This window comes from Gobius niger (genome assembly GCF_951799975.1).
Source record: "Gobius niger genome assembly, chromosome: 4".
NCBI classification, from domain to species: domain Eukaryota; kingdom Metazoa; phylum Chordata; class Actinopteri; order Gobiiformes; family Gobiidae; genus Gobius; species Gobius niger.
In genome coordinates, this window is record NC_136855.1 from 30,802,952 (window position 1) to 30,818,366 (window position 15,415).

Below are 15,415 nucleotides of genomic sequence, written 5' to 3' on the forward strand. Positions count from 1 at the left end.
ATTGTGTTGACAAGAACATATAACATAATAAAATCAGCTTTTTACCATGTTACAACGTTACCTTTAGCCTGTAGCCAGCGCATTATCTTTTTTCATCAAGTTTCATCTTTAACCTGTTATCTGCCAGTTAGGGTTAGCAATCATGCACATCCAAATCTCAAAGCTTATTGACAGGCCACCTTTTTTTTCGCACTGAGATGTGTTCTTACCTGAGCTTAGATGAGTTGATGCGTACCTGTCTGGTCTTTGTGTGTGCCCTCAGTCACGCAAACCGACCAAAGATGTTGTTAGCATTTGGCCTCTCCCAACATATTCCTATAGCTCCAAACGTGGTGAAGTTAGTGACTACGCTCTTCCACAAGCACGCACAAAGACCAGACAGGTATCAAATTGTCTAAGCTCAAGTAAGAACATATCTTTGTATGGAAAAATGGTGGCCTGTTCCTTTAAGATGCTCATTATGTATCCTGTTACCTGCCATCTTAGGGTTAAGTTTAGGGTAAGCAATGATCCATATCTAAATCTCAAAGCGCATTCAAAGGAGAGCTTACAGCCTATATGCCAGTGTGATACCTCATTTGAAAGCCAAGACCTTCTAGTTTCTAAAATCATGCGTAAGTGTATGTGTATCTGTGTGAGTGAAACGCAACTTACATCAAATTTCCGTTCCTAACCCTAACCCTTTGATCCGGGGGGACGGCAAGTAACAGGTTAAGGCGAGACATGGGAGGTGAAAACATAGATTTTTCATGCAGCGGTAGATGTTGAGTTATTTAGCTAGTTTTATTCATTAAAATCTTATGTCAGAGTTTCAAAAAAACACAGCCTTGACGATACTTCTTTTAAGATGTTTTGTCCTTTATTAATTCACACATATTTGGTATCCACGTGCAGCACAAAAGGCGACCGAGATGATGCTGCGATCCAAATATTTCCTTTCTGGGTATAGACTGGAGAAATATAAAAGCTCATGCGTAGACATTACAAAACTCGAGGACTTTTGTAGCTCCTACAGACTCTTTACAGTCTTGTACTTAACCCCTTAACACTGTGTGTCGCTAATTCATGACATACCATTTCCTGTAAGACTCCACTTAACACATTGAGTGCTGCGCTGTTTTGGGGGATTTCGCTGTAGAGTGCCAACAATCCAGACCGTTTTTCATGATATTTGTAGCACCACACTGTATTCTATGTTATAGCTGTGACACATGCTATGGCTCGTTTGAAAGGTGAGACTCTAAGCTCTCCGTAGGTGAAAACAATTTTATTTCATTTTAATACCGTGCCTCGGTTCCTAAGAAATCCTAAGCAAAACAGAGGCTAGTTTTGATCAAAATCACAGATTTTTTTTCTAGATTCGGAGATAATTAGTGTTTTATGAAATACTCTCCTTTCTCCTCTCCTCTTCCCCCCTCTGAACGTTATGGGAAGAGATAAAACAACAGCATTGTTGACACGATCGATCGCTTTTTATCGTATGTGCATTTAAACAGCCTGGTTCTCGGTTTGACTTAACCTGGATGTTTCTCTGTCGTCCTTCGACTGATTTTGACCATTTAAAAACTCAGAGAAATGTTGAATCTCAACTGTTTCGATCGATTTGCCCCGGAAAAACATTTTTTGATCGTCATTTATTTCACTTGTGCTTAATCACAGACCTACAAAAATGACATACATGCGGTGTATTAGAGTGTCTAGTTTTGTAATAATTTAAAACAAAACCCTGAAAAAACAAGTTTTTCTGTTTTTGGCACTCAATGTGTTAATTTAGCATCAGCTTGAAAACAAAAACACAGATAATATATTTTTTTATCTAATTGGAAATAAATTCAGGCGTCAAGGGGTTAACAATAATTTTTATGTTTTATTCCAGGGATTTTTTTTAATATATAATTCCCAACCTGAATTACTGAGCTTTGAACTGCAAAAGGCAACATGTTTAGTTTTTAGCAGATTTTATCAAGATACCCAAAAAATCCTCCCGGAAATTATTTTTGATTACATATTTCGTTTCTGAAAATATTTGTTATTTTGGCACTTTAATTGATTAATTTATGGTAAAAGTTTCAAATTGATTTCTCGAAATTATTTTTTTGGTTTTCCCTATTCACCTGCAGTGTCTCGTCTTAAGTTACATTACAGAAACAGCCAAGGCTACGGTGTCCAAAGTAGTCGTAAATACCTTCATTATTACCGCCACCTTAAACCCAACCTTTTGTACTATACTTTTAATCACGGCGCTTTCCGTGCAATTTGCAAGTTTAGACGTCTCCAGCAGCACGCCCTGAGCTTGCTGTCCGCCGTCACCGGCTCATTACCGGAGACCAAGCTGTTGACCCCACTCTCGCACATTGTCTGGCTTCTGGTGATGCTACCTCCTCCGTCCTTGTTATGCCAGCTGCCTCGCGCACTACAGATGTTTTTTTTCTTAACTGCTCACGTGCGCGGCGCCTCCCGCTGCGCCAGGATCGACGGAAGGCGGGAATCGTAGGAAGAAAAAAAAAAAACACTCCAAACGCCGCTCCTCTCGCTGCAAGGTCAATCTGGTCCTCCGTCGCAGCTACAGCGTGCCACCCTAATGAAGCCCCGGCAGACGAACACTTAATAAGAGTTAAGAGTAAATTAACCTTGAAGACTTTCTGCGAGCATCTCTTCTTCTACCTCTTCTCTTTTGCGCTTCCCACGACCAAGGACATGCTTTTATTTAGCCGGCAGAGGTCGGCGCAAAAAAACATTCCCTCGGCGCTCGCAAATTTCCCTTTTGACATCTGTGTTCCGAAGGGGGGGCAATGAGGTAATGCTTCACACCTTAATGTACTTTGAACTAAATGAAAAGATAGCACCCGATACTTCGAACCAACCCTCCGTTCTCTACCGGAGTTTTTTTTTTTTTCTTTTCTTCTCCTTCTCGTCGCTGATCAATGGGCCTAATGATGGTGATCAATCACAAAAATGAAGGATTTACTTTCCAATATTAATTTTGCTCAGCATCGATTCTGGACTGAAGAGTATTACTGCCATTATAGCTTTTTTGGACCGTCTAAAAACAAGTCGTCCATCTTTTTGTTGTTTTAGTGCCATACTTTAGATTAGTTGCAAATAACAATCACTTGAGGTAATATCTGGTGAACTCATTGTTTTTTCATGCTAATTGCTGCACTCAGATGGAAGTGTTTTTGCAAAAGGATTGTCACTTCTACACTCGACTCCATCCGATCCAATGTTAGGGTCATGTGCATGTAACACACCTTGCTGCGGCAAATGATTGCAACCTGGTTCTGAATGCCTTTAGAGTTAATAATTTGCTCAACACATGTCAACATTTCCTTCATTTTCTGTTTAACAAGTCAACAAGCTACTAAGGGCTTTCAAAACTTCTAGTGGGGGAAAATGTTGTTCTTCTGGGGAAGGCTATACCTCACACTCCGAGGCACTTCGAACATGAAACAGTTAAATCTTCGTTTATGAACTGGAAATCAATACAACCGCTGTGTGTTGGAGAGTGGCTTGCAGAGAAACTGTACATCTAGAGCTATTTGCAGCTCGTATTCATAGAGCAAAAGCTGAAAATACTTGTTCGACACATCTGCTAAAATAACCACAAAATAACCTCTGACAAGAAGTTAACCATGACCCCTTAAGGTTAACCTTAAACTTAACCTTCTAAAAAAAGGGTTGTGGGCGGCATTGGTAGTGCAGCGGTTAGTGCTCGTGCTTCACAGCTAGAAGGTCCCGGGTTTGGTTCCTTTCTGTGTCGAATTTGCATGTTCTCCCCGTGTCTGCTGGGGTTCATCCTCCTGCCAGGTGTTTCTGACCATTAGCCTGGCTCCACATCTGGAGATGGGTCCCCGAGCGCCGGCCAATGCTGGCTGCCCACTGCTGCTACAGGTTGCCCCAGCTGGATTGAGGATGAGGATAGGTTTACATGCAGAGAACGAATTTCCTGACGGGGAACAATCAATTATGCCTTAATGTGTTGTTTGTATTTATCGAAATTATTCATTCATAGTCATATGTATTCTGTTTTTGATACATGATGATATGAAGATATTGTGAGAAACAATGTAATGTGGTGTGTTCCAGTGTCCCCAGAGCTGGTCGTTAGGGAGTATTACTTGGTCTGCTTTTAGTTTTTTTTTAGGAACGCATTGGGTTCGGGGTATATCGGGAGGAAAGATCATCCTTGAACAAAAGGGTGGTGGTGCATATTATGTTGCTGCATGAGTTTGTAACTGTAACTTTAAATTTGCACTATAAAAACTCGTCTTGATGTCAAAGGGATGTTACTGCAATGCATTTGTAGATGAATCAGTACATGTATGAAACACTGCCCTGATTGAGACAATACTGAATGTGATCAAAATAGGGAACTGTCATTTAATCCCTTTTATCAGTGAATGTTTAAAGGAACAGGCCACTGTTTTTCCACACTGAGATATGTTCTTACCTGAGCTTAGACGAGTTGAAACGTACCTGTCTGATCTGTGTGCGTGCCCGTGGAAGAGCTTGGTCGCTTCTAACTTCACCCCGTTTGGAGGCATAGGAATATGCTGGGAGAGGCCAAATGCTAACAACATCTTTGATCGTTTTGCGCGACTGAGGGCACGCACAAAGACCAGACAGGTACGTATCAACTCGTCTAAGCTTAGGTAAGAACATATCTATGGAAAAACGGTGGCCTGTTCCTTTAAAGTCACTTGTGTCTGGTCACAGCAAGTTCCAATGTGTTAGAAAACAAAATCCTTTCATTATTATAAATCTTTTCTTCACTGGTGAGAAAGTTCAGAGACTGCTCTTTGAAGTGTAGATGTATGGGATACACAACTTTCGAATCACCTCCTGGGTTAAACCTTGCTTTTAGTTATATATCCCATGCTGATTTATCATAGATTTATCCGTGCTGGCAGGTCGTGACTCAGAGCAACTAGAAGTACCTTTTAAACACCGGAGGTAGTGCAGTATTTCACCAGTTACTCCTCGCTAACCGCTAACATCAGATGCTGTTGCTATGCGGCCACAAATGACTTCATCCACACTCTGCTGCACATGCTTTCGGAGCCTGACGTCCCTGCATTTCGTTATGTTTTGACAGCGTTCGCGAAAGGGCAAAGGGCTGCATGCTGCTCGTCTGGCTTAAATGACATGACACTGATGGTTTGCTGTCTTTTCCGTATCACAGAGCCGCGCACGCAGAAATATAATAATCGGCCGCGGCGGTGCGCCTGTGCCCGTGCCCGGTTATGGTGATGACAGCCCGCGCTAATGATACGCCACTCATTGAACCACCAGGGGCAGACAACATGCCAAAGCCCAGAAAGGATTTATGCCACAAGCCCATTCCGTCTGCGCCGCGTTGTCATGTTATCGCATCAGCTGATCAAAGGCCCGATAGAGAACTTGAAAGCTCCGTGGTGCGTTTACTGGCGCAGGAACAAATCTGCTTTAACCTGCCTTGTGTAGTAGTGCTAGGACGCTAATGCAGAAGTAAGTCAGATTCTTGTAGAGTATATGAGATAAAGGGAGTTGACAGTGTTTTAGGCCAAAAGAGCTGTTGTGAAGTGACAAAGATGCGAGATGTTTTGGGGATAAACCGTAAAGACGTTTATAAATGCCCCATTTAGCTGCTGGGGAAGGAAGGTTGCAGACAAGAAAATACATTTTGCTACTGTGACCACGGATCAACACAATGCATGCATTTTTAATTTCTTCTTGTGAACTGCTTTTTGTTTCTGCTTTTGGCTAGATTTCCAATACAAAAATCACAGCACTGTATTCTTCTTGGCATTTTATTTGCTATGGTATGGTGGCCCAAACTCAAGCAACTTTTTGTATAAACAATGGAGTTGATCTCTTGATACACTACATAAGGGGGTCCTTCCACAGCAATCACAAAATCAACTTGAGGATAGGGGCTATTTAGCAATGTCAATGTTATATGAATCACATAAACTAATTGTAAAATGAACATTTAAAAAAAACAGAACATAAACTTGCACTCTCACAGATTATCACTTGAATATGCATTTTTTATATCAACTTGGCCATATCAGACCCTCAAAAGAACAGGCATCTCACACCTATACAGTCATAGTCGATCATCTAAACATGTCTGGGTAAATGAACAGTGCATCCCTTTCCCAAAAGAGCTAACATTTACATAACATTTTGCTTAGTAGGAGCGCAATGTCAGAACTTGTCACTCCAGTCTTAGCGCTTTTAAGTGGGAAGTAAGTGGGATGGAGAAACACCCATGACCAATGGCGATGTTATGTACAAAAGCCTTTTCCTCCTACCAGGCTCAGTGGCGAGGGAAGGGAGAGGGGTTGTGGGGGAGTGGGGGTGAACATGTGCTTTTGTTTTGGTCACGTTAATGCAATTACGGCCGAGCGAGTGCCGACCTGCACCACAGTGGGACCGGCAGTAGGTTACATCTCTTCCGCTTGGGACACAAATATTGTTTATCTCACGATGGGATTAATAAAGTTTTTACTTTGACCTGTGAGAGCCTACATATAATGCTTATGGAAGAACACAAGGCAGCGCGATGTAAACGAGGAAATGAATGTGAGGCTGCCATCAGAGCACCGCTCTCAGTGCTGCTTATAATAAACCAGGCCTCAGTCGGCCTCTTCTCTTTATAAGCAACGTCCTTTCGCAAGTGGCGCAGACACAAAGCGCAACAGCTGCGCCACATGGAAGAAAACCATAACGCTTGAAGCTTGCACTGTCCTTGTTGCTGAAAATCTAATTTAGACATACAGTGCCAAGCTCATAAACCATCTGTTGAATAAGCCTGAAGTCCTGATTTTGTCCATTGTGAATGCATTTGAGGCACTTTTTGTAGACCCTCAGCTAAAATTACATGCACTTTTCATCCTGCCATCACAGACCAAAGCCCATTATCCTCTTTGAAATGCAACAGGATGTGAAAATCAAACAATTAGAACTAAAATGCCATGGCCTGTATTCTGTGTATTCGGATGACTTATGAGATGGCAGTCATTTTTTTTTGTTATTCGTGTGATGATATTGTACTTAGCCGCAGATAGAGTGCTTCTTCACTGTGTTATGCGCCGCGTAATGCTTTTAAGCCAGGTTGCCAGGGCGTCGTGCTTATCCCCATCTTCCCTTTTTCCTTTGTCGGGTGCGCTGCTACTCGGCTGCAGTGAGAAAAAGTAGAGCAGGTTTTGTTGATGACTTAAGGGATGGAGCGCACACCGGGACTTCTAATGCACCTAGTATTTAAATAATCCCCGGGTCTGCTTTATCCTTTTGATGCCTTTGTTCACTTTGAAAAGTTATCGTCATACAGCCCGTGTACTGCTGGGAATGAGGAGGAGAGGGGCAGGATGATGTAGCCATATATACCTTTTTTTTTTTTTTTTTCGTGAAAGAACATCTGAATGCACATTGGAAAATCTTATCGCCCCCCGAGCCGTGCAGCCAAATTCTCCACTCTCCTATTCTAGAAAGCGAGGCAAAAAAATCAAATGAAGGGGGGAAGCCAGGAATAATCGTCCATGCTTATCTTTCTGCTGTACCAGGGGGGGCTATAATGACGCAGCCATCCATAGTGGAGAGCTTAATAATTCATTGTAGTAGCTTTGCAGGTGAACCCTATCACATTACGATTTAAAAGCTAGTTTGGCTGAAGGGGAATGCCGCCTGATAAATGCTGGTCGGCCCGGCGCACACAGATACATGGGCTCACACAAAGCATGCACACACATATGAGCTTTAAATTAGATGCAGTTTGCTCTAAATAGACTTGCATTGCAGTCCTCGGCGCTCCATCAGCACAATAAGTGGTACTTTTAAATGGTAAATACAAACAGAGCTCATTGAGAGGGTGCCCCGCGTCTCTAATCTGGGAAGGCGCACCTCAGTTTAGTGCGACTAAGTGAGTGCCCTAACAGGAAGTGAGTTAAGATTCCCGCGGCGCACACGACACAGACACAGACAGAGAAATAAAACGAGCATTTTACTTGTTTTTATCCCAAGGGCAGAGAAGTTCCTGTCCACCTTTTTTATAATGTCACTTCCCACATACACACACACACATACACACACATACACACACACACACACAGCCATGCTCCTGCCACTGGCACAGTGCCATAAGAAGTCACAAAGAGGGGGGGGGGCATTAGTATTTCTGTGCTCTGACATTCTTGTTTTCATGTGGACCTTTGCTCTGATTAAAGATCTAGAACAGTCTGCTGGCATTTCTTATTCCCTGCTAAAACCCATTTTCTCCCACAGAACCTTCAGACATTGTACAAAGATGGGGTCAGCTTTGTCAGTGACCTCTGGCACCAACAGGCTGTGGAGCGCATCCCAGATGGGCTGGACTGTGGCCCGCTCTGCTTCGTCTCTTTGTGCGTCTCTCTATCGGCTGCTGTCGCCCTCTCTGCTCCCTAAAGGACAGCCGGAGCCTGGGTCGCTTGGCACAGGGGCTGCATACAGTAGTGACCTTGCGGGGCTCCCTAATGGAGAACTTGGCTGGCTTCCACACTTCCTCAGCCAGCAGACACTCGCCTCCCTCTGTGGGTCTATAGATCCAGGCTATACTCACCTCTAACCTCCCCCCTCCCCAGCCTATCTGAGAGCTGAGACACATCACTGACATTAATTGTCACCAGCGACAGCGGCTGATAAAAGCTTTCCTGCCCTGTTTCACTGCGGGGAAACTGACGAGTCATGAGGGAATTCATTCCGCTCCGAGGATCCATACAATGACAGGGTGAGTGTGTTACCATGAGACTGTGTTTGCACATGTGATGATGAGAAATGTCACAACACGTTGGAATCACGTTGGCCCGCAGTCACCCCCCGGAAATATGTGTGATGGGATTAAATGATAAGAAGATAATTCACAGAGGAGATTAGTATGTGAGGATAAAACACTGCTTTAGTCTTCTTCAATGATACACTGCTATTCAGAACTACAATCACATCATAATGCACTTTGTGAAGATGAGCTGTGGAGACCCACTTTTCAGTGTCTGATGAATGGTGAGGATATGGGTTGGATGAATATGAATGTTTGATAATCTAATTAATCCGGTTTGCACATGGCTCCAAAGATAAATAATCTTCCGCCGAGCTAATCACAGTGGTAAATATTTATCTGTTTGTGAATATGTCACTGCACAATGCAGCTTTCTACTAGCTTCACTGGAGCACTGCATAAAGCCGGACAGGCTGCATTTTACCCCTCACAAGCTATGGCATATGAAATCTCTAAATTTCTTCTTTTTCAATCAAGACCTTGGAAGGACCAAAGGAACCCTGCCTGGGGATCTGAAATGGCTTGCAAAGGACTTCAAGGATTATGATATAGCCACGGGACATAGCCAGCTGAGCCATGAAAGTAGAATCTTAAAAAATCAATTCTGAAACTCACAGGTAGCTGCAGCAGAGATCATTTCTGCTTGGAGCATAGCAGCAGCTTTTTGGAAGAGTTAAGCAGGGGAAGAAGGAGAAGAAACGTTTTTTTTACAAACCACAGAGAGGAGCAAGGAGAGTCAGTAATCCAAATCGGGAATAGAAAATAAATATGGAGGACTTCTACTGGTGTCCTTCGATAAAACGCTCTGGTGACTGATCTCTGTGGTGCGGCCACTCCAGTGTACAATTGGTCACTGACACTGATAAGATACACGTTTAACCCAGTGCTCCGCACACAAAGGTAAAGTCAATGGGGGATCCTTGTCTGAATAAAAGTGGTAAGATATCTTAGTGACTCAATTTGAGCAGAAAATGTATCTTTACTTTACTAAACATTTGATTTTAAAACTATAAGAAAACAAACACATCTTGAAAATACAGTATGACAAAATGTTGTACACTACAGAAAAAGGAAATATATATGTCCTTGGAAAGTAGGCAAATTGCAGCCTACAGGTTTCCAATGAGTGTTTTGAAACTTATAGGGAGACAATGTGAATAATTTTGAATTGAACTAATTTGGCACTTTTACTGAAATCATTGTATGATTTTTATTTGTTGCTGTATCTCCTTAGAAATTTTACTATTAATAATGATCATCCATCCATCTTGAATGTTTTGCTCGAAAGGTTCCCTCTCACCTTATATTCAGGAATAGTAAGATACTGTAACCTGACTGGAGTACATTGACAGAAAACGAGAAAACAGCTTTGACAAATGATTGTGTTTAGTTGTTAGTTTCAAATAGGCATTCAATTATTTTAGGTATTTTACCGTTTAATTCTTGGCACATTTGCATGTGTGATTTCCTTTGTCTCAATGGCAATTATTTCCACTGGAAATAGATTTTTTTGATCTGCATGACTGACATGATTTGTGAATAATTGGCTGGATTGTCAGGGACTTAAATGTAACAATTGTATGCAAGACCCAATTAACATTTTCAGGAAATAGTCCCAAATCACACTTTGAAGCAGCCAGTTCTGTGATAGCAATCATAGACCAAAGTACCTTTTCTATCTCCCATCAGTCAGAGGGTTGTTTGAGTTTTACCTTTTTGTCCATTTATTGATTGTGGAAAGGATTTTGGGGAGCGACCTCTAGAAGTCACTGGGAGCGAATAAAAAGTCTCTTTTGTGGGCATAATCCATCTTTCTTCTTTATCTTTGCTAGTAATCTAACAGTCACCAATCTTTTTTCAATGTGACTTTCCCCTCCTTCACCCTGCCAAGGCACTGATTTGTGGCATTTTACAATGTGACATCATGGTGTTACATGGAGCTAAACTGTGGCTCTAAGTTGTTCATAAACTCTGTAGTACTTTGGTATTTTACATATGAGCAAACAAAGAGCGTCTGTGTCTGCTGTTCCTCACAGTCATGGCAATACAAACGCTGATATTTTCACCATATTATGTTCAAGATCTAGCACCATGACCGTACAAAAATGATTCCACTTTGTTAAGAGTGAGAAGACATTAACCTTTATTTCCTTTTTTTGTTTAATGTGAATTGACCCACAGACGAAGTTAAAACACCTGCATTTTGACAGTTAAAAAGCAATTTGTACCATATAATTCTTGTCTGTCCTCTATATTAAACTGGACAAAATGGCCTTGAAAATGTTATGTGAACAATTCAACATGTATGACCATAGAGAACAATCAAACCTCATGACAGAGATTATCAGTGAGGGTCATCACAGTGACATTGCAATGGGGCAGATGTGGCTCAAACATTGTGTGATCAATAGTGTCAATGGCGGCGTGATTTAGAGTATCGATATGCTGACAACTCAAAGAATGTGTGTTTGTCCAAAGGCTTATACTCATCGATGCCCAAGTTCAGAGACATTATGTTCGCAGGGTATTGTATCAGTATGTGGTTACAGAGAAGATGTTTCAGAATAACAAGAAATAAAAAAAAGGCTTATTTTTGATGTACCTTATTATCTATTCCATTACATTTAAACCCTTAAACCCACCTACAAGTATCCAGGAGATTAAGAGTGCTTGGGGTCAGTCAGATTATAATGTTTACTTTTTACAGAGCGAGTGTAGAATCTGTGCTAAGGTGTGGTAATGTAAACGGATTTGGTAATCTGATTGTTAAGCATACGCAAAAATTCTCAGATTGGTTAAATTAGAGGGGAAGATCATGGGAATGTCCACTATCTGACCTCCTTGAATGACGTCTTTGAGCAGTCCACACTGGCTCGCAAAATCAAACCCCCAGTACGATCTGCTGCAGTCTGGGGCAATGTTTGGGATTCCCCTTTGCAACAACAACCGCTGTGAAAAAAAAACTGGGAAAAAAACCTCCTTTGTTCCACTTTCCATCAAATTAATGAACAAAAACAACTGATTGTGTAAGCCTTTTGTCACAGTGGGTGTGACAATTATTGAAAAATTATAATCACGATTATTTTAATCATATTTGAAATCAGGATTATTCAAATGATTATTTGCTGCCTTTAAAAAAAGTCTATCTTTATTTTATTCATTTATTAATAAAAAAAAACGATACTGAATATTTTCTGTTTTCTGAGCAGTCATAAATGTTACAAATGATTTCCAGTATGCCTCAATTGAGGAGAGGGCTCTGTTTCACACCTGCCCCCTGCTGGCCACCTTCACACCTGCGCAAGTAAACTGAGCAGCACGGACTGATGACATCATCACAAAGCGCTGTTTGTTTCTATGTCAGGCAAAAGCATGAGCCATGGCACGTGAAATGTGAAGCGAAAATCACCCCAATGGCCTAAAATAATGCAAGTTGCTTTGTGAGATTGCTTCAGCTGGACGAGCGGGAGAGCATCCTCAATAATCTTTTTTAGTTTTTTTAGTAAGTTAAAAAGATGAACATCCTCACATCAACCAAACATTTACTAAAGCTACAACACATTTTTTTCAAGCGCTATTTTGTTTGTCTAGTCAAGACTGTTGTCTCCTGTATTTTGTGTTGTTTTGTAATCCTGTCTTGGTGTTAGTTTGTCAAATGTATTGTAACTGTTGAAATTATTGCGAATTGTTTGTTTGTCTTTGTGTGTGTTTTTGAATAAAAAAATAAATAAGCAAATCAAATCGAATTTCTATTAATTGCACAGCCCTAGTGGGTCTTTTTGTTTTTTGTAATGTCCCTTTTTGTATTGTGTTTGTTTATGTTTGCAACTGTCTCTCCTCCAAGACAAACCCCACCAGAGACAATAATAAATTGAATCCTGACCTGAGCTCCATTGAGAATAGACTGCCAGTAGTGGTTACTAGGGGCACGGAAACAGTATGTCGTCCTAAAACACACAATAGTTAGAGCATATTTGATCATCAAAACTCTTTGGGCACCTTGGTGTATAGAATTGTCCTAATACTCTAAACATCATAATCTTATTTCTAATCATTATGATGGTAATTTTCTTTCTCGCCAACCTCTGTCCACAGTCCATACAATCGACCCACAGAAGCTCCGGCTCCTCCCACTCCAGATGCAGCAACAGTTTTTCTTTTAAGTCGTAATTTAACTTGAACATTTGAAGTGTGAGCATGGATCATTTTAATGAACTTTAATGATGTCTTTAAAGTTTTACGTTTCCTAAAGAGTGAGTGTATTAGCGTGCTGGAAGCCATGTCCCCCACATGCATAAATCACGCCTGCCGCGGACATTATGCTTTATACTGCTAATTATATAAAGCGAACGGGGTCGTTACTTTCCCCACCTTCCACTTTCAACAATATACTGGTCATTCTGCAGCAATCAATATGGCTGCGACGTCAGCCAACTCGCAGCCAAATAGAAAATGGTTTTATCCAAAGTGAGATATGGAAAATGTTTAATGAAGTGACTGTGTCTAAAGATTGTGTGGTATCACCAGTTCAAACTGCGTTTTGACATGATTATTTGTAAGACCTTAAACATACAGTCGTTTGAGCAATGCCATGCTGTCACTTGCTCCGATGGTCCATTAGCGCCATTTTTTCAAGATGTTAAACCAGTAAGAATGGATTGTGAGACTAACCATGTTTTGGTCCAAAATCTCCAGCATACATGCTTTTCAGTCATGTGACTTTTGATATTATGGCGACCATTTTGTATACCGAAGTAGAATTATGCAGTACTACAACATGCAACAATATCTCTACTCAGGATATAAATGAACGACAACTGACTGACAGTGGCATTTTTATGTACTCGTAATCATTGCTCAAGAAGAAAACAATAAAAACACAGCCCCAAAGATGCACATTTATGTGAAAAAAACAGCGAGTCAGTGTTTAAGACCTTAGCATTCTACTGGTTAGCATTTAGCTTCAACAGTTCAGCTCTGACCTCTCCAAGATAAAGCCCCGAACCACACTCCAAACATCTAGCCTTGGATAAAACGTGTGACAGAGTTCAGAGCTGAGCTGTTAGTGTAGTATTTCCTCTGTGTTCATAGATGTGAGCCACACATGTGTTTATCGTGTTGAACTGTCAATAGTTGAGAGTTGCTAACCGGTAGCATGCTAACTTCTTGAGCAGCTTAAACACTGACTTAGAGAAAGGTTTTCTGTTTCCTCTTTGATGGGTTAATTTAGTCCGAGGAGTGAATCAGATTGGAAACGCATGTATACAGTATATCCACTTTATTGGCCTTTTCTGAGGAATTTAAGAGAGATTGGACGTTGCAATATTGTTTCACCAATGTCTTCTACAACTTTTAGTTGAGCTTTCTTAGTGCGAGAGTGAGAGGTGGCATCTGTTGATCATTTTGGATGTATTTGAATGAGTTTGAGCCACGCAAAGGACATGGCAAAAGGACTATTGTTTGTAGAGAGGAAAGTCTGCACATTGTAAACGGCTACATCCACAACCTAGAACTGATCAAATAGAAAAGTTGCAAAATATATGATAGTCATGGAACTATACATTATAAACAACAGTCTTTCTGACAGGTACAAATAAAGCAACCTAACCCAACCTAACTCCTAAATCTATATCAGAAAAGATCGATGCAACTACAAGCCAGTTATGACTGTATTACGCTGCATGTTCCAGAGGCTGCCCTCGATACATCTGCAAACCAGAGGAGGCCAACAGGTGAGTGTGCCGCAGCCAAAAGAGCGAGTGATGAGAACAAGAGCTGGCACTTTTCTTATTTCTCACACCTTCTGTTTAATTATCTTCAGGATTCTGAGCCAAATGTCTAGAGAGCCTCTCCAGACTGTGACTGCTGTCTGTGGCCTCAGCACGGCCGTGAAACCTGCTCCCCTCACTGCACTATATTATGGAGAGTGAGACGGCATAAAGTCGAGTTTTTGAATAATATATGGGGTGATTTCAACACACCGAGTTGCATGCGAGTTGAGTTTTAGAACGTAGAGAGGTAGACTTACCATCGAAGCGTTTATATATCCATGCTCTTTCGTCAGACTTCGGCCAAATTTCATAATACCGACTGTAAAATAGTCGTGTTTTTTTTTGTTCGAAAGACGCCATCTGTACAGGGTAGTTTTTAGTTTTGAGCACGTTTCGCCTCACTCCTCAAGCTGCTTCGTCTTTAACCAAGTTTTTTTTTTTTTAGCTGAACGCATGACTTAAAGGGACTATAAGGAGGGACTATATAGAAGGTGCCATTACACGCATGACCTGAGGTGGCAGAAGTGAGTATAAAATGACCAACTTGCATCTCGTCTCTTTAAACTATTTGTTGAAGGGAGTGGTTTATCAGATGAACCAATAAGATAACATAAGAGATCTCTATTTGGCACGGTTTAAGCATAGACATATTATTTATAGACCGTCATTCCTCACTCCTCCCCGTTTACCACAATGACCACGTTCGAGGGGGAAATCATGGCCGGTTTACAGACTCCTCCTCCCCAGCTCTGACGAAGCTTGTTCCTAAAAAGCGCATTAGGGCGGGATCTTCACTGTAGACTCAGCCCTTGGGTGACGTGTAGTTCGGTCATAGCTGCGCAGCTCCAAT